A 17,863-nucleotide genomic window follows, 5' to 3' on the forward strand; every position below is an offset into this window, starting at 1 on the left:
GACAGGGTGGGAAATTTTGCTACCTCTGCAGGCTGGCACAGACGGAGAGGAGGAGACGGACGTCGATACACAGACTGATAGAGAAGAAGCCATGGAAGTGGACGGAGAGGATACTGGAGAGGAAGAGAAGGATGCGGATATGTACGAGACAGAGGAAGAGATGGAGGTGGAAAGGAAAGATTCTATTGAAGAGATGGATATTGATCTAAAAGACAAGGAGGAAGACATGGTCTTGGGATGAAGACCGATGCCAGCAGCAGAACAGGCAGGTGCTCCCCACAGGCAGAGTGGGTCCCCTGCTGCCAGCCTGGGGCCGGGCTGGGCACTCCCTGCTCAGGGACACGCTAGCCCATGCACTGGATTCTGCTGGCCATCCCTGGCCTGGCCTGGGCTTGCTGTGGGCCACACAAGCCTTGTTCCAGTGCCTGGGCCACAGCCCCCAGCCAGGCTCCCTTCTGGCAGCAGAGTCCCACTGGGCCAGTGTCCCAGCCCGGCAGCACATGGAACACCCTTCCGTGCCTGACTGCACTGACCGTGCTACTTGTTTTTCTTCCAGGACTTAGGGACATCACAGACACAGATGCCACCCTGCTGTACATACGTTTTACAGTTGTTGTGTTCAGGACAGAGGTTTTAGAGTTTGTTTAAGTTGTCTGTAAATATGTTTCATAGAGTTTTCTTAGAGCTGTTCTCAGGTAAATAGGTTCTATAGTTTGTTGTTGTTGTTGTTGTTGTTGTTACCAATATTCTTACAGTGTAAATATGTGGTGTAGTTCATTCTTGTTCCTTTTCTTCTACAGATAAACAGTCTTTGATTTTCACACCCCAGTTCTCTTTGCATTTTCTTCGGGCACATTTGCAAAGCTGTGGCTTGTTTCGGGAACAATGTTTGCAGGACTCTAAAAAGAGTATCAAAACCGCTCTGCCACACTCTCAGCTGCTGCTGCTGCCCCAAAAAGCACTGGCTGGCTTTGCTCACACAATCACAGTTGTGGTGGCATTTCTACCACACCACAGGACAGCGATGTTTTCCCTCTTCTCCTGGAAATACCTACAGCACTTGTGGGTAGCAAGGCAAACATGAGCCTCTTTTAGTGGCCCTTGAAATTGGACATGTGAAATGAGGCACACAAAGCCACAGGCCAGCTGAACCTGGCATCTCTGAATGGGTCTTTACATTCTTCCCAGGAAGATGAATGGCAATCACTATTTTGGCAGGGAGGAAAGTGCATCAGCTAGCAATTTGCTGTAGAAAATGTGCTTTCTGCTCCTCTCACAGCTAAAACTCCTACCCATTTCTTGGAAGTCCTTCTTAGATAAGGACCGTGTTCAACTGAGTGACAGTGAAGCCAAATGGCAATGCCGCAATCAATTGTCCTGTACACAATCTCCTTCATCCACGTGGAAGGTTACTCACGGGCACACAAGAGGACGGAAGAAACCCAAATGCATCGTTGGACATCATAAAGTCAGACGTGTTGAGGGATGAAGAAATCTTGCAGAGATATGGAAAGCTGCCCTGAAAACCCAGTTCGGGGAGAGCCTGAGCTCTTTTGTGCTTCTAGGCCTGAAGATGCTCAGCACCTTTCCCAGATGCTCAGCAGGCAGTAGGATTGTGCCTGAATCTGGCTCTGGAAATGCCAGTGCCTCAACTGAGAGCTGTGGCAAGGATTTCCATTGCATGGAGAGGGGCCACAGTCCTGCAAGAGTCTTTCAGCAGAGCAAACAGCAGCCTGGAGGGTGGGCAATGCTGCATCTGGACCACTGCATGCTCATCCTTCACCACAATGCAGAGCTGCCATGGATCACTTTTTCCATTTCTCCTGTTGGATATGTTTTGGAGAAGTTGTTCTAGGTGGCTTTGGATGGTGATCCAAGTAGGAAGCAGCCATTCGCCTGCTGTGATATCCTTACAACTAGTCCTAACTTCTCATTGCCTTTGGTTTGATTGGGGGTGTTTTATCTGTTTGTTTGATTGGTTTGTTTGGGTTGGTTTCTTTGTGTTTTTCTCTCTTTTGCTTGGAGTTTGTTTTCCTTTTTTAGAAATGACTGGTGAAGTTGGCACAAGCAAACTCCAGAAAACGTAAGCCAGGCTTGACTTTCCAGAAATTGCTTTTGGCTGGCTTTAGCTGCATTCCCCAGGATCACGATCAGCAGTAGATATTTGCAGGTTTTGCTCTGCATCCTCAGCCTGCCCAGATGTTGTTCAGTGTTTCAGCAGTGGAGAAGACGATGGATATTTTGCTAAACCTCCTTTCAAACAACAAAACTTGGGTTAGCACGACAGAAAAGAAGAAAAGAAAATCTTCGCCAGTTAGAACAGAGCCAGAGTCCCACCATTTCCCCCTCCACTTTTCTTTCTTTTCTACATTTAGAGGTAAAGCTTCCATCTCCAAAAGCTTCCATCTCTCACTTCCTGATGTAGCCATTTGCTACCCTTTAGCCTTGACTGCCACGCATCGGACTGCTGTCCGTGTGGGGCTGGGGATGCTCAGCCTGGAAAGAGAAGGGGGCTGGCGAGGCCTCCCTGCAGCTCTAGGAAAGATGGGCACAGAGAGGAGAAGCCTTTCAACTGCAGGAGTGAGCTTGAAGTTGGATCTGATGAAGCTGCTCTTTTCTACTCAGACTGCTGGGCCACTGGCCCAGGCTGTGCACAGAGGCTGGGGATGCTCCATCCTTGGCAACATCCAAGGCCAGCTGGGAGCGGGGCTCTGAGCAACCTATTCTGGGCGAAGATTGCTCCGCTTGGAACAAGATGGTCTTTAGGGTCCCTTCCAAGCCCAAGCACCCAGGGATTCCATCATTCATTCTACGGTCTCCGTTGTCCACTTCAGCCTGGGCCTCAACTCCTGGCGGTGATGTCACAGTGCACGCTCCAGCTAGAACTTCCAGCATCCAGCAACGGCCACAACACAACCCTTGGCTCCTTGTGCCAGCACGCTCTTCACCCTGCTCCAAGCCTACCCCTGTCACCTTGTTGCCACCTGCTCCCTGATTCCCCCAGCAGTCCCCAAAGCTCCCCATCGCTTGGATTTTGCTCTCCATCCCTGCAGGATGTCTGCATTTGTTCCAAAAGAGGTATGGTACTATTCCACGGAGGCGGACACCCCGCAGATGCCTGGCTGGGCTGGAGCTCTGTGGGACAGGCTGGGAAATTTTGCTACCTCTGCAGGCTGGCACAGACGGAGAGGAGGAGACGGACGTCGATACACAGACTGATAGAGAAGAAGCCATGGAAGTGGACGGAGAGGATAGTGGAGAGGAAGAGAAGGATGCGGATATGTACGAGACAGAGGAAGAGATGGAGGTGGAAACGAAAGATTCTATTGAAGAGATGGATATTGATCTAAAAGACAAGGAGGAAGACATGGTCTTGGGATGAAGACCGATGCCAGCAGCAGAACAGGCAGGTGCTCCCCACAGGCAGAGTGGGTCCCCTGCTGCCAGCCTGGGGCCGGGCTGGGCACTCCCTGCTCAGGGACACGCTAGCCCATGCACTGCATTCTGCTGGCCATCCCTGGCCTGGCCTGGGCTTGCTGTGGGCCACACAAGCCCTGTTCCAGTGCCTGGGCCACAGCCCCCAGCCAGGCTCCCTTCTGGCAGCAGAGTCCCACTGGGCCAGTGTCCCAGCCCGGCAGCACATGGAACACCCTTCCGTGCCTGACTGCACTGACCGTGCTACTTGTTTTTCTTCCAGGACTTAGGGACATCACAGACACAGATGCCACCCTGCTGTACATACGTTTTACAGTTGTTGTGTTGAGGATAGAGGTTTTAGAGTTTGTTTAAGTTGTCTGTAAATACGTTTCATAGAGTTTTGTTAGAGCTGTTCTCAGGTAAATAGGTTCTATAGTTTGTTGTTGTTGTTGTTGTTGTTGTTGTTGTTACCAATATTCTTACAGTGTAAATATGTGGTGTAGTTCATTCTTGTTCCTTTTCTTCTACAGATAAACAGTCTTTGATTTTCACACCCCAGTTCTCTTTGCATTTTCTTCGGGCACATTTGCAAAGCTGTGGGTTGTTTCGGGAACAATGTTTGCAGGACTCTAAAAAGAGTATCAAAACCGCTCTGCCACACTCTCAGCTGCTGCTGCTGCCCCAAAAAGCACTGGCTGGCTTTGCTCACACAATCACAGTTGTGGTGGCATTTCTACCACACCACAGGACAGCGATGTTTTCCCTCTTCTCCTGGAAATACCTACAGCACTTGTGGGTAGCAAGGCAAACATGAGCCTCTTTTAGTGGCCCTTGAAATTGGACATGTGAAATGAGGCACACAAAGCCACAGGCCAGCTGAACCTGGCATCTCTGAATGGGTCTTTACATTCTTCCCAGGAAGATGAATGGCAATCACTATTTTGGCAAGGAGGAAAGTGCATCAGCTAGCAATTTGCTGTAGAAAATGTGCTTTCTGCTCCTCTCACAGCCAAAACTCCTACCCATTTCTTGGAAGTCCTTCTTAGATAAGGACCGTGTTCAACTGAGTGACAGTGAAGCTAAATGGCAATGCCACAATCAATTGTCCTGTACACAATCTCCTTCATCCACGTGGAAGGTTACTCGGGCACACAAGAGGACGGAAGAAACCCAAATGCATCGTTGGACATCATAAAGTCAAACGTGTTGAGGGCTGAAGAAATCTTGCAGAGATATGGAAAGCTGCCCTGAAAACCCAGTTCGGGGAGAGCCTGAGCTCTTTTGTGCTTCTAGGCCTGAAGATGCTCAGCAGCTTTCCCAGATGCTCAGCAGGCAGTAGGATTGTGCCTGAATCTGGCTCTGGAAATGCCAGTGCCTCAACTGAGAGCTGTGGCAATGATTTCCATTGCATGGAGAGGGGCCACAGTCCTGCAAGAGTCTTTCAGCAGAGCAAACAGCAGCCTGGAGGGTGGGCAATGCTGCATCTGGACCACTGCATGCTCATCCTTCACCACAATGCAGAGCTGCCATGGATCACTTTTTCCATTTCTCCTGTTGGATATGTTTTGGAGAAGTTGTTCTAGGTGGCTTTGGATGGTGATCCAAGTAGGAAGCAGCCATTCGCCTGCTGTGATATCCTTACAACTAGTCCTAACTTCTCATTGCCTTTGGTTTGATTGGGGGTGTTTTATCTGTTTGTTTGATTGGTTTCTTTGGGTTGGTTTCTTTGTGTTTTTCTCTCTTTTGCTTGGAGTTTCTTTTCCTTTTTTAGAAATGACTGGTGAAGTTGGCACAACCAAACTCCAGAAAACGTAAGCCAGGCTTGACTTTCCAGAAATTGCTTTTGGCTGGCTTTAGCTGCATTCCCCAGGATCACGATCAGCAGTAGATATTTGCAGGTTTTGCTCTGCATCCTCAGCCTGCCCAGATGTTGTTCAGTGTTTCAGCAGTGGAGAAGACGATGGATATTTTGCTAAACCTCCTTTCAAACAACAAAACTTGGGTTAGCACGACAGAAAAGAAGAAAAGAAAATCTTCGCCAGTTAGAACAGAGCCAGAGTCCCACCATTTCCCCCTCCACTTTGCTTTCTTTTCTACATTTAGAGGTAAAGCTTCCATCTCCAAAAGCTTCCATCTCTCACTTCCTGATGTAGCCATTTGCTACCCTTTAGCCTTGACTGCCACGCATCGGACTGCTGTCCGTGTGGGGCTGGGGATGCTCAGCCTGGAAAGAGAAGGGGGCTGGCGAGGCCTCCTTGCAGCTCTAGGAAAGATGGGCACAGAGAGGAGAAGCCTTTCAACTGCAGGAGTGAGCTTGAAGTTGGATCTGATGAAGCTGCTCTTTTCCACTCAGACTGCTGGGCCACTGGCCCAGGCTGTGCACAGAGGCTGGGGATGCTCCATCCTTGGCAACATCCAAGGCCAGCTGGGAGCGGGGCTCTGAGCAACCTATTCTGGGCGAAGATTGCTCCGCTTGGAACAAGATGGTCTTTAGGGTCCCTTCCAAGCCCAAGCACCCAGGGATTCTGTCATTCATTCTACGGTCTCCGTTGTCCTCTTCAGCCTGGGCCTCAACTCCTGGCGGTGATGTCACAGTGCACGCTCCAGCTAGAACTTCCAGCATCCAGCAACGGCCACAGCACAACCCTTGGCTCCTTGTGCCAGCACGCTCTTCATTCACCCTGCTCCAAGCCTACCCCTGTCACCTTGTTGCCACCTGCTCCCTGATTCCCCCAGCAGTCCCCAAAGCTCCCCATCGCTTGGATTTTGCTCTCCATCCCTGCAGGATGTCTGCATTTGTTCCAAAAGAGGTATGGTACTATTCCACGGAGGCGGACACCCCGCAGATGCCTGGCTGGGCTGGAGCTCTGTGGGACAGGGTGGGAAATTTTGCTACCTCTGCAGGCTGGCACAGACGGAGAGGAGGAGACGGACGTCGATACACAGACTGATAGAGAAGAAGCCATGGAAGTGGACGGAGAGGATAGTGGAGAGGAAGAGAAGGATGCGGATATGTACGAGACAGAGGAAGAGATGGAGGTGGAAACGAAAGATTCTATTGAAGAGATGGATATTGATCTAAAAGACAAGGAGGAAGACATGGTCTTGGGATGAAGACCGATGCCAGCAGCAGAACAGGCAGGTGCTCCCCACAGGCAGAGTGGGTCCCCTGCTGCCAGCCTGGGGCCGGGCTGGGCACTTCCTGCTCAGGGACACGCTAGCCCATGCACTGGATTCTGCTGGCCATCCCTGGCCTGGCCTGGGCTTGCTGTGGGCCACACAAGCCCTGTTCCAGTGCCTGGGCCACAGCCCCCAGCCAGGCTCCCTTCTGGCAGCAGAGTCCCACTGGGCCAGTGTCCCAGCCCGGCAGCACATGGAACACCCTTCCGTGCCTGACTGCACTGACCGTGCTACTTGTTTTTCTTCCAGGACTTAGGGACATCACAGACACAGATGCCACCCTGCTGTACATACATTTTACAGTTGTTGTATTCAGGATAGAGGTTTTAGAGTTTGTTTAAGTTGTCTGTAAATACGTTTCATAGAGTTTTGTTAGATCTCTTCTCAGGTAAATAGGTTCTATAGTTTGTTGTTGTTGTTGTTGTTGTTGTTACCAATATTCTTACAGTGTAAATATGTGGTGTAGTTCATTCTTGTTCCTTTTCTTCTACAGATAAACAGTCTTTGATTTTCACACCCCAGTTCTCTTTGCATTTTCTTCGGGCACATTTGCAAAGCTGTGGGTTGTTTCGGGAACAATGTTTGCAGGATTCTAAAAAGAGTATCAAAACCGCTCTGCCACACTCTCAGCTGCTGCTGCTGCCCCAAAAAGCACTGGCTGGCTTTGCTCACACAATCACAGTTGTGGTGGCATTTCTACCACACCACAGGACAGCGATGTTTTCCCTCTTCTCCTGGAAATACCTACAGCACTTGTGGGTAGCAAGGCAAACATGAGCCTCTTTTAGTGGCCCTTGAAATTGGACATGTGAAATGAGGTACACAAAGCCACAGGCCAGCTGAACCTGGCATCTCTGAATGGGTCTTTACATTCTTCCCAGGAAGATGAATGGCAATCACTATTTTGGCAGGGAGGAAAGTGCATCAGCTAGCAATTTGCTGTAGAAAATGTGCTTTCTGCTCCTCTCACAGCCAAAACTCCTACCCATTTCTTGGAAGTCCTTCTTAGATAAGGACCGTGTTCAACTGAGTGACAGTGAAGCCAAATGGCAATGCCGCAATCAATTGTCCTGTACACAATCTCCTCCATCCACGTGGAAGGTTACTCACGGGCACACAAGAGGACGGAAGAAACCCAAATGCATCGTTGGACATCATAAAGTCAGACGTGTTGAGGGATGAAGAAATCTTGCAGAGATATGGAAAGCTGCCCTGAAAACCCAGTTCGGGGAGAGCCTGAGCTCTTTTGTGCTTCTAGGCCTGAAGATGCTCAGCACCTTTCCCAGATGCTCAGCAGGCAGTAGGATTGTGCCTGAATCTGGCTCTGGAAATGCCAGTGCCTCAACTGAGAGCTGTGGCAAGGATTTCCATTGCATGGAGAGGGGCCACAGTCCTGCAAGAGTCTTTCAGCAGAGCAAACAGCAGCCTGGAGGCTGGGCAATGCTGCATCTGGACCACTGCATGCTCATCCTTCACCACAATGCAGAGCTGCCATGGATCACTTTTTCCATTTCTCCTGTTGGATATGTTTTGGAGAAGTTGTTCTAGGTGGCTTTGGATGGTGATCCAAGTAGGAAGCAGCCATTCGCCTGCTGTGATATCCTTACAACTAGTCCTAACTTCTCATTGCCTTTGGTTTGATTGGGGGTGTTTTATCTGTTTGTTTGATTGGTTTCTTTGGGTTGGTTTCTTTGCGTTTTTCTCTCTTTTGCTTGGAGTTTCTTTTCCTTTTTTAGAAATGACTGGTGAAGTTGGCACAACCAAACTCCAGAAAACGTAAGCCAGGCTTGACTTTCCAGAAATTGCTTTTGGCTGGCTTTAGCTGCATTCCCCAGGATCACGATCAGCAGTAGATATTTGCAGGTTTTGCTCTGCATCCTCAGCCTGCCCAGATGTTGTTCAGTGTTTCAGCAGTGGAGAAGACGATGGATATTTTGCTAAACCTCCTTTCAAACAACAAAACTTGGGTTAGCACGACAGAAAAGAAGAAAAGAAAATCTTCGCCAGTTAGAACAGAGCCAGAGTCCCACCATTTCCCCCTCCACTTTGCTTTCTTTTCTACATTTAGAGGTAAAGCTTCCATCTCCAAAAGCTTCCATCTCTCACTTCCTGATGTAGCCATTTGCTACCCTTTAGCCTTGACTGCCACGCATCGGACTGCTGTCCGTGTGGGGCTGGGGATGCTCAGCCTGGAAAGAGAAGGGGGCTGGCGAGGCCTCCCTGCAGCTCTAGGAAAGATGGGCACAGAGAGGAGAAGCCTTTCAACTGCAGGAGTGAGCTTGAAGTTGGATCTGATGAAGCTGCTCTTTTCCACTCAGACTGCTGGGCCACTGGCCCAGGCTGTGCACAGAGGCTGGGGATGCTCCATCCTTGGCAACATCCAAGGCCAGCTGGGAGCGGGGCTCTGAGCAACCTATTCTGGGCGAAGATTGCTCCGCTTGGAACAAGATGGTCTTTAGGGTCCCTTCCAAGCCCAAGCACCCAGGGATTCCGTCATTCATTCTACGGTCTCCGTTGTCCTCTTCAGCCTGGGCCTGAACTCCTGGCGGTGATGTCACAGTGCACGCTCCAGCTAGAACTTCCAGCATCCAGCAACGGCCACAGCACAACCCTTGGCTCCTTGTGCCAGCACGCTCTTCATTCACCCTGCTCCAAGCCTACCCCTGTCACCTTGTTGCCACCTGCTCCCTGATTCCCCCAGCAGTCCCCAAAGCTCCCCATCGCTTGGATTTTGCTCTCCATCCCTGCAGGATGTCTGCATTTGTTCCAAAAGAGGTATGGTACTATTCCACGGAGGCGGACACCCCACAGATGCCTGGCTGGGCTGGAGCTCTGTGGGACAGGCTGGGAAATTTTGCTACCTCTGCAGGCTGGCACAGACGGAGAGGAGGAGACGGACGTCGATACACAGACTGATAGAGAAGAAGCCATGGAAGTGGACGGAGAGGATACTGGAGAGGAAGAGAAGGATGCGGATATGTACGAGACAGAGGAAGAGATGGAGGTGGAAACGAAAGATTCTATTGAAGAGATGGATATTGATCTAAAAGACAAGGAGGAAGACATGGTCTTGGGATGAAGACCGATGCCAGCAGCAGAACAGGCAGGTGCTCCCCACAGGCAGAGTGGGTCCCCTGCTGCCAGCCTGGGGCCGGGCTGGGCACTCCCTGCTCAGGGACACGCTAGCCCATGCACTGCATTCTGCTGGCCATCCCTGGCCTGGCCTGGGCTTGCTGTGGGCCACACAAGCCCTGTTCCAGTGCCTGGGCCACAGCCCCCAGCCAGGCTCCCTTCTGGCAGCAGAGTCCCACTGGGCCAGTGTCCCAGCCCGGCAGCACATGGAACACCCTTCCGTGCCTGACAGCACTGACCGTGCTACTTGTTTTTCTTCCAGGACTTAGGGACATCACAGACACAGATGCCACCCTGCTGTACATACATTTTACAGTTGTTGTGTTCAGGATAGAGGTTTTAGAGTTTGTTTAAGTTGTCTGTAAATACGTTTCATAGAGTTTTGTTAGATCTCTTCTCAGGTAAATAGGTTCTATAGTTTGTTGTTGTTGTTGTTGTTGTTGTTGTTGTTGTTACCAATATTCTTACAGTGTAAATATGTGGTGTAGTTCATTCTTGTTCCTTTTCTTCTACAGATAAACAGTCTTTGATTTTCACACCCCAGTTCTCTTTGCATTTTCTTCGGGCACATTTGCAAAGCTGTGGGTTGTTTCGGGAACAATGTTTGCAGGACTCTAAAAAGAGTATCAAAACCGCTCTGCCACACTCTCAGCTGCTGCTGCTGCCCCAAAAAGCACTGGCTGGCTTTGCTCACACAATCACAGTTGTGGTGGCATTTCTACCACACCACAGGACAGCGATGTTTTCCCTCTTCTCCTGGAAATACCTACAGCACTTGTGGGTAGCAAGGCAAACATGAGCCTCTTTTAGTGGCCCTTGAAATTGGACATGTGAAATGAGGCACACAAAGCCACAGGCCAGCTGAACCTGGCATCTCTGAATGGGTCTTTACATTCTTCCCAGGAAGATGAATGGCAATCACTATTTTGGCAGGGAGGAAAGTGCATCAGCTAGCAATTTGCTGTAGAAAATGTGCTTTCTGCTCCTCTCACAGCCAAAACTCCTACCCATTTCTTGGAAGTCCTTCTTAGATAAGGACCGTGTTCAACTGAGTGACAGTGAAGCCAAATGGCAATGCCGCAATCAATTGTCCTGTACACAATCTCCTTCATCCACGTGGAAGGTTACTCACGGGCACACAAGAGGACGGAAGAAACCCAAATGCATTGTTGGACATAATAAAGTCAGACGTGTTGAGGGATGAAGAAATCTTGCAGAGATATGGAAAGCTGCCCTGAAAACCCAGTTCGGGGAGAGCCTGAGCTCTTTTGTGCTTCTAGGCCTGAAGATGCTCAGCACCTTTCCCAGATGCTCAGCAGGCAGTAGGATTGTGCCTGAATCTGGCTCTGGAAATGCCAGTGCCTCAACTGAGAGCTGTGGCAAGGATTTCCATTGCATGGAGAGGGGCCACAGTCCTGCAAGAGTCTTTCAGCAGAGCAAACAGCAGCCTGGAGGGTGGGCAATGCTGCATCTGGACCACTGCATGCTCATCCTTCACCACAATGCAAGAGCTGCCATGGATCACTTTTTCCATTTCTGCTGTTGGATATGTTTTGGAGAAGTTGTTCTAGGTGGCTTTGGATGGTGATCCAAGTAGGAAGCAGCCATTCGCCTGCTGTGATATCCTTACAACTAGTCCTAACTTCTCATTGCCTTTGGTTTGATTGGGGGTGTTTTATCTGTTTGTTTGATTGGTTTCTTTGGGTTGGTTTCTTTGCGTTTTTCTCTCTTTTGCTTGGAGTTTCTTTTCCTTTTTTAGAAATGACTGGTGAAGTTGGCACAACCAAACTCCAGAAAACGTAAGCCAGGCTTGACTTTCCAGAAATTGCTTTTGGCTGGCTTTAGCTGCATTCCCCAGGATCACGATCAGCAGTAGATATTTGCAGGTTTTGCTCTGCATCCTCAGCCTGCCCAGATGTTGTTCAGTGTTTCAGCAGTGGAGAAGACGATGGATATTTTGCTAAACCTCCTTTCAAACAACAAAACTTGGGTTAGCACGACAGAAAAGAAGAAAAGAAAATCTTCGCCAGTTAGAACAGAGCCAGAGTCCCACCATTTCCCCCTCCACTTTGCTTTCTTTTCTACATTTAGAGGTAAAGCTTCCATCTCCAAAAGCTTCCATCTCTCACTTCCTGATGTAGCCATTTGCTACCCTTTAGCCTTGACTGCCACGCATCGGACTGCTGTCCGTGTGGGGCTGGGGATGCTCAGCCTGGAAAGAGAAGGGGGCTGGCGAGGCCTCCCTGCAGCTCTAGGAAAGATGGGCACAGAGAGGAGAAGCCTTTCAACTGCAGGAGTGAGCTTGAAGTTGGATCTGATGAAGCTGCTCTTTTCCACTCAGACTGCTGGGCCACTGGCCCAGGCTGTGCACAGAGGCTGGGGATGCTCCATCCTTGGCAACATCCAAGGCCAGCTGGGAGCGGGGCTCTGAGCAACCTATTCTGGGCGAAGATTGCTCCGCTTGGAACAAGATGGTCTTTAGGGTCCCTTCCAAGCCCAAGCACCCAGGGATTCCGTCATTCATTCTACGGTCTCCGTTGTCCTCTTCAGCCTGGGCCTGAACTCCTGGCGGTGATGTCACAGTGCACGCTCCAGCTAGAACTTCCAGCATCCAGCAACGGCCACAGCACAACCCTTGGCTCCTTGTGCCAGCACGCTCTTCATTCACCCTGCTCCAAGCCTACCCCTGTCACCTTGTTGCCACCTGCTCCCTGATTCCCCCAGCAGTCCCCAAAGCTCCCCATCGCTTGGATTTTGCTCTCCATCCCTGCAGGATGTCTGCATTTGTTCCAAAAGAGGTATGGTACTATTCCACGGAGGCGGACACCCCACAGATGCCTGGCTGGGCTGGAGCTCTGTGGGACAGGCTGGGAAATTTTGCTACCTCTGCAGGCTGGCACAGACGGAGAGGAGGAGACGGACGTCGATACACAGACTGATAGAGAAGAAGCCATGGAAGTGGACGGAGAGGATACTGGAGAGGAAGAGAAGGATGCGGATATGTACGAGACAGAGGAAGAGATGGAGGTGGAAACGAAAGATTCTATTGAAGAGATGGATATTGATCTAAAAGACAAGGAGGAAGACATGGTCTTGGGATGAAGACCGATGCCAGCAGCAGAACAGGCAGGTGCTCCCCACAGGCAGAGTGGGTCCCCTGCTGCCAGCCTGGGGCCGGGCTGGGCACTCCCTGCTCAGGGACACGCTAGCCCATGCACTGCATTCTGCTGGCCATCCCTGGCCTGGCCTGGGCTTGCTGTGGGCCACACAAGCCCTGTTCCAGTGCCTGGGCCACAGCCCCCAGCCAGGCTCCCTTCTGGCAGCAGAGTCCCACTGGGCCAGTGTCCCAGCCCGGCAGCACATGGAACACCCTTCCGTGCCTGACAGCACTGACCGTGCTACTTGTTTTTCTTCCAGGACTTAGGGACATCACAGACACAGATGCCACCCTGCTGTACATACATTTTACAGTTGTTGTGTTCAGGATAGAGGTTTTAGAGTTTGTTTAAGTTGTCTGTAAATACGTTTCATAGAGTTTTGTTAGATCTCTTCTCAGGTAAATAGGTTCTATAGTTTGTTGTTGTTGTTGTTGTTGTTGTTGTTGTTGTTACCAATATTCTTACAGTGTAAATATGTGGTGTAGTTCATTCTTGTTCCTTTTCTTCTACAGATAAACAGTCTTTGATTTTCACACCCCAGTTCTCTTTGCATTTTCTTCGGGCACATTTGCAAAGCTGTGGGTTGTTTCGGGAACAATGTTTGCAGGACTCTAAAAAGAGTATCAAAACCGCTCTGCCACACTCTCAGCTGCTGCTGCTGCCCCAAAAAGCACTGGCTGGCTTTGCTCACACAATCACAGTTGTGGTGGCATTTCTACCACACCACAGGACAGCGATGTTTTCCCTCTTCTCCTGGAAATACCTACAGCACTTGTGGGTAGCAAGGCAAACATGAGCCTCTTTTAGTGGCCCTTGAAATTGGACATGTGAAATGAGGCACACAAAGCCACAGGCCAGCTGAACCTGGCATCTCTGAATGGGTCTTTACATTCTTCCCAGGAAGATGAATGGCAATCACTATTTTGGCAGGGAGGAAAGTGCATCAGCTAGCAATTTGCTGTAGAAAATGTGCTTTCTGCTCCTCTCACAGCCAAAACTCCTACCCATTTCTTGGAAGTCCTTCTTAGATAAGGACCGTGTTCAACTGAGTGACAGTGAAGCCAAATGGCAATGCCGCAATCAATTGTCCTGTACACAATCTCCTTCATCCACGTGGAAGGTTACTCACGGGCACACAAGAGGACGGAAGAAACCCAAATGCATTGTTGGACATAATAAAGTCAGACGTGTTGAGGGATGAAGAAATCTTGCAGAGATATGGAAAGCTGCCCTGAAAACCCAGTTCGGGGAGAGCCTGAGCTCTTTTGTGCTTCTAGGCCTGAAGATGCTCAGCACCTTTCCCAGATGCTCAGCAGGCAGTAGGATTGTGCCTGAATCTGGCTCTGGAAATGCCAGTGCCTCAACTGAGAGCTGTGGCAATGATTTCCATTGCATGGAGAGGGGCCACAGTCCTGCAAGAGTCTTTCAGCAGAGCAAACAGCAGCCTGGAGGGTGGGCAATGCTGCATCTGGACCACTGCATGCTCATCCTTCACCACAATGCAAGAGCTGCCATGGATCACTTTTTCCATTTCTGCTGTTGGATATGTTTTGGAGAAGTTGTTCTAGGTGGCTTTGGATGGTGATCCAAGTAGGAAGCAGCCATTCGCCTGCTGTGATATCCTTACAACTAGTCCTAACTTCTCATTGCCTTTGGTTTGATTGGGGGTGTTTTATCTGTTTGTTTGATTGGTTTCTTTGGGTTGGTTTCTTTGCGTTTTTCTCTCTTTTGCTTGGAGTTTCTTTTCCTTTTTTAGAAATGACTGGTGAAGTTGGCACAACCAAACTCCAGAAAACGTAAGCCAGGCTTGACTTTCCAGAAATTGCTTTTGGCTGGCTTTAGCTGCATTCCCCAGGATCACGATCAGCAGTAGATATTTGCAGGTTTTGCTCTGCATCCTCAGCCTGCCCAGATGTTGTTCAGTGTTTCAGCAGTGGAGAAGACGATGGATATTTTGCTAAACCTCCTTTCAAACAACAAAACTTGGGTTAGCACGACAGAAAAGAAGAAAAGAAAATCTTCGCCAGTTAGAACAGAGCCAGAGTCCCACCATTTCCCCCTCCACTTTGCTTTCTTTTCTACATTTAGAGGTAAAGCTTCCATCTCCAAAAGCTTCCATCTCTCACTTCCTGATGTAGCCATTTGCTACCCTTTAGCCTTGACTGCCACGCATCGGACTGCTGTCCGTGTGGGGCTGGGGATGCTCAGCCTGGAAAGAGAAGGGGGCTGGCGAGGCCTCCCTGCAGCTCTAGGAAAGATGGGCACAGAGAGGAGAAGCCTTTCAACTGCAGGAGTGAGCTTGAAGTTGGATCTGATGAAGCTGCTCTTTTCCACTCAGACTGCTGGGCCACTGGCCCAGGCTGTGCACAGAGGCTGGGGATGCTCCATCCTTGGCAACATCCAAGGCCAGCTGGGAGCGGGGCTCTGAGCAACCTATTCTGGGCGAAGATTGCTCCGCTTGGAACAAGATGGTCTTTAGGGTCCCTTCCAAGCCCAAGCACCCAGGGATTCCGTCATTCATTCTACGGTCTCCGTTGTCCTCTTCAGCCTGGGCCTGAACTCCTGGCGGTGATGTCACAGTGCACGCTCCAGCTAGAACTTCCAGCATCCAGCAACGGCCACAGCACAACCCTTGGCTCCTTGTGCCAGCACGCTCTTCATTCACCCTGCTCCAAGCCTACCCCTGTCACCTTGTTGCCACCTGCTCCCTGATTCCCCCAGCAGTCCCCAAAGCTCCCCATCGCTTGGATTTTGCTCTCCATCCCTGCAGGATGTCTGCATTTGTTCCAAAAGAGGTATGGTACTATTCCACGGAGGCGGACACCCCACAGATGCCTGGCTGGGCTGGAGCTCTGTGGGACAGGCTGGGAAATTTTGCTACCTCTGCAGGCTGGCACAGACGGAGAGGAGGAGACGGACGTCGATACACAGACTGATAGAGAAGAAGCCATGGAAGTGGACGGAGAGGATACTGGAGAGGAAGAGAAGGATGCGGATATGTACGAGACAGAGGAAGAGATGGAGGTGGAAACGAAAGATTCTATTGAAGAGATGGATATTGATCTAAAAGACAAGGAGGAAGACATGGTCTTGGGATGAAGACCGATGCCAGCAGCAGAACAGGCAGGTGCTCCCCACAGGCAGAGTGGGTCCCCTGCTGCCAGCCTGGGGCCGGGCTGGGCACTCCCTGCTCAGGGACACGCTAGCCCATGCACTGCATTCTGCTGGCCATCCCTGGCCTGGCCTGGGCTTGCTGTGGGCCACACAAGCCCTGTTCCAGTGCCTGGGCCACAGCCCCCAGCCAGGCTCCCTTCTGGCAGCAGAGTCCCACTGGGCCAGTGTCCCAGCCCGGCAGCACATGGAACACCCTTCCGTGCCTGACTGCACTGACCGTGCTACTTGTTTTTCTTCCAGGACTTAGGGACATCACAGACACAGATGCCACCCTGCTGTACATACATTTTACAGTTGTTGTGTTCAGGATAGAGGTTTTAGAGTTTGTTTAAGTTGTCTGTAAATACGTTTCATAGAGTTTTGTTAGATCTCTTCTCAGGTAAATAGGTTCTATAGTTTGTTGTTGTTGTTGTTGTTGTTGTTGTTGTTGTTACCAATATTCTTACAGTGTAAATATGTGGTGTAGTTCATTCTTGTTCCTTTTCTTCTACAGATAAACAGTCTTTGATTTTCACACCCCAGTTCTCTTTGCATTTTCTTCGGGCACATTTGCAAAGCTGTGGGTTGTTTCGGGAACAATGTTTGCAGGACTCTAAAAAGAGTATCAAAACCGCTCTGCCACACTCTCAGCTGCTGCTGCTGCCCCAAAAAGCACTGGCTGGCTTTGCTCACACAATCACAGTTGTGGTGGCATTTCTACCACACCACAGGACAGCGATGTTTTCCCTCTTCTCCTGGAAATACCTACAGCACTTGTGGGTAGCAAGGCAAACATGAGCCTCTTTTAGTGGCCCTTGAAATTGGACATGTGAAATGAGGCACACAAAGCCACAGGCCAGCTGAACCTGGCATCTCTGAATGGGTCTTTACATTCTTCCCAGGAAGATGAATGGCAATCACTATTTTGGCAGGGAGGAAAGTGCATCAGCTAGCAATTTGCTGTAGAAAATGTGCTTTCTGCTCCTCTCACAGCCAAAACTCCTACCCATTTCTTGGAAGTCCTTCTTAGATAAGGACCGTGTTCAACTGAGTGACAGTGAAGCCAAATGGCAATGCCGCAATCAATTGTCCTGTACACAATCTCCTTCATCCACGTGGAAGGTTACTCACGGGCACACAAGAGGACGGAAGAAACCCAAATGCATTGTTGGACATAATAAAGTCAGACGTGTTGAGGGATGAAGAAATCTTGCAGAGATATGGAAAGCTGCCCTGAAAACCCAGTTCGGGGAGAGCCTGAGCTCTTTTGTGCTTCTAGGCCTGAAGATGCTCAGCACCTTTCCCAGATGCTCAGCAGGCAGTAGGATTGTGCCTGAATCTGGCTCTGGAAATGCCAGTGCCTCAACTGAGAGCTGTGGCAATGATTTCCATTGCATGGAGAGGGGCCACAGTCCTGCAAGAGTCTTTCAGCAGAGCAAACAGCAGCCTGGAGGGTGGGCAATGCTGCATCTGGACCACTGCATGCTCATCCTTCACCACAATGCAAGAGCTGCCATGGATCACTTTTTCCATTTCTGCTGTTGGATATGTTTTGGAGAAGTTGTTCTAGGTGGCTTTGGATGGTGATCCAAGTAGGAAGCAGCCATTCGCCTGCTGTGATATCCTTACAACTAGTCCTAACTTCTCATTGCCTTTGGTTTGATTGGGGGTGTTTTATCTGTTTGTTTGATTGGTTTCTTTGGGTTGGTTTCTTTGCGTTTTTCTCTCTTTTGCTTGGAGTTTCTTTTCCTTTTTTAGAAATGACTGGTGAAGTTGGCACAAGCAAACTCCAGAAAACGTAAGCCAGGCTTGACTTTCCAGAA

At 50.0% G+C, this 17,863-nt stretch overlaps 1 long non-coding RNA gene across 1 annotated transcript; it reads left to right on the plus strand.

The window, feature by feature from the left end:
- Positions 1-6,846: 6,846 nt before the first annotated feature.
- LOC147651156 (uncharacterized) lies at positions 6,847-16,573 on the plus strand. The gene is made up of 7 exons (XR_015274836.1): positions 6,847-9,372; positions 9,467-9,700; positions 9,992-12,527; positions 12,622-12,855; positions 13,147-15,682; positions 15,777-16,010; positions 16,302-16,573. It is a non-coding gene; the product is annotated as an uncharacterized LOC147651156 (long non-coding RNA).
- Positions 16,574-17,863: the final 1,290 nt, after the last annotated feature.

The sequence above is a fragment of the Cyanistes caeruleus genome, chromosome 11 (genome assembly GCF_971803275.1).
Source record: "Cyanistes caeruleus chromosome 11, bCyaCae1.hap1.1, whole genome shotgun sequence".
Classification (NCBI taxonomy): domain Eukaryota; kingdom Metazoa; phylum Chordata; class Aves; order Passeriformes; family Paridae; genus Cyanistes; species Cyanistes caeruleus.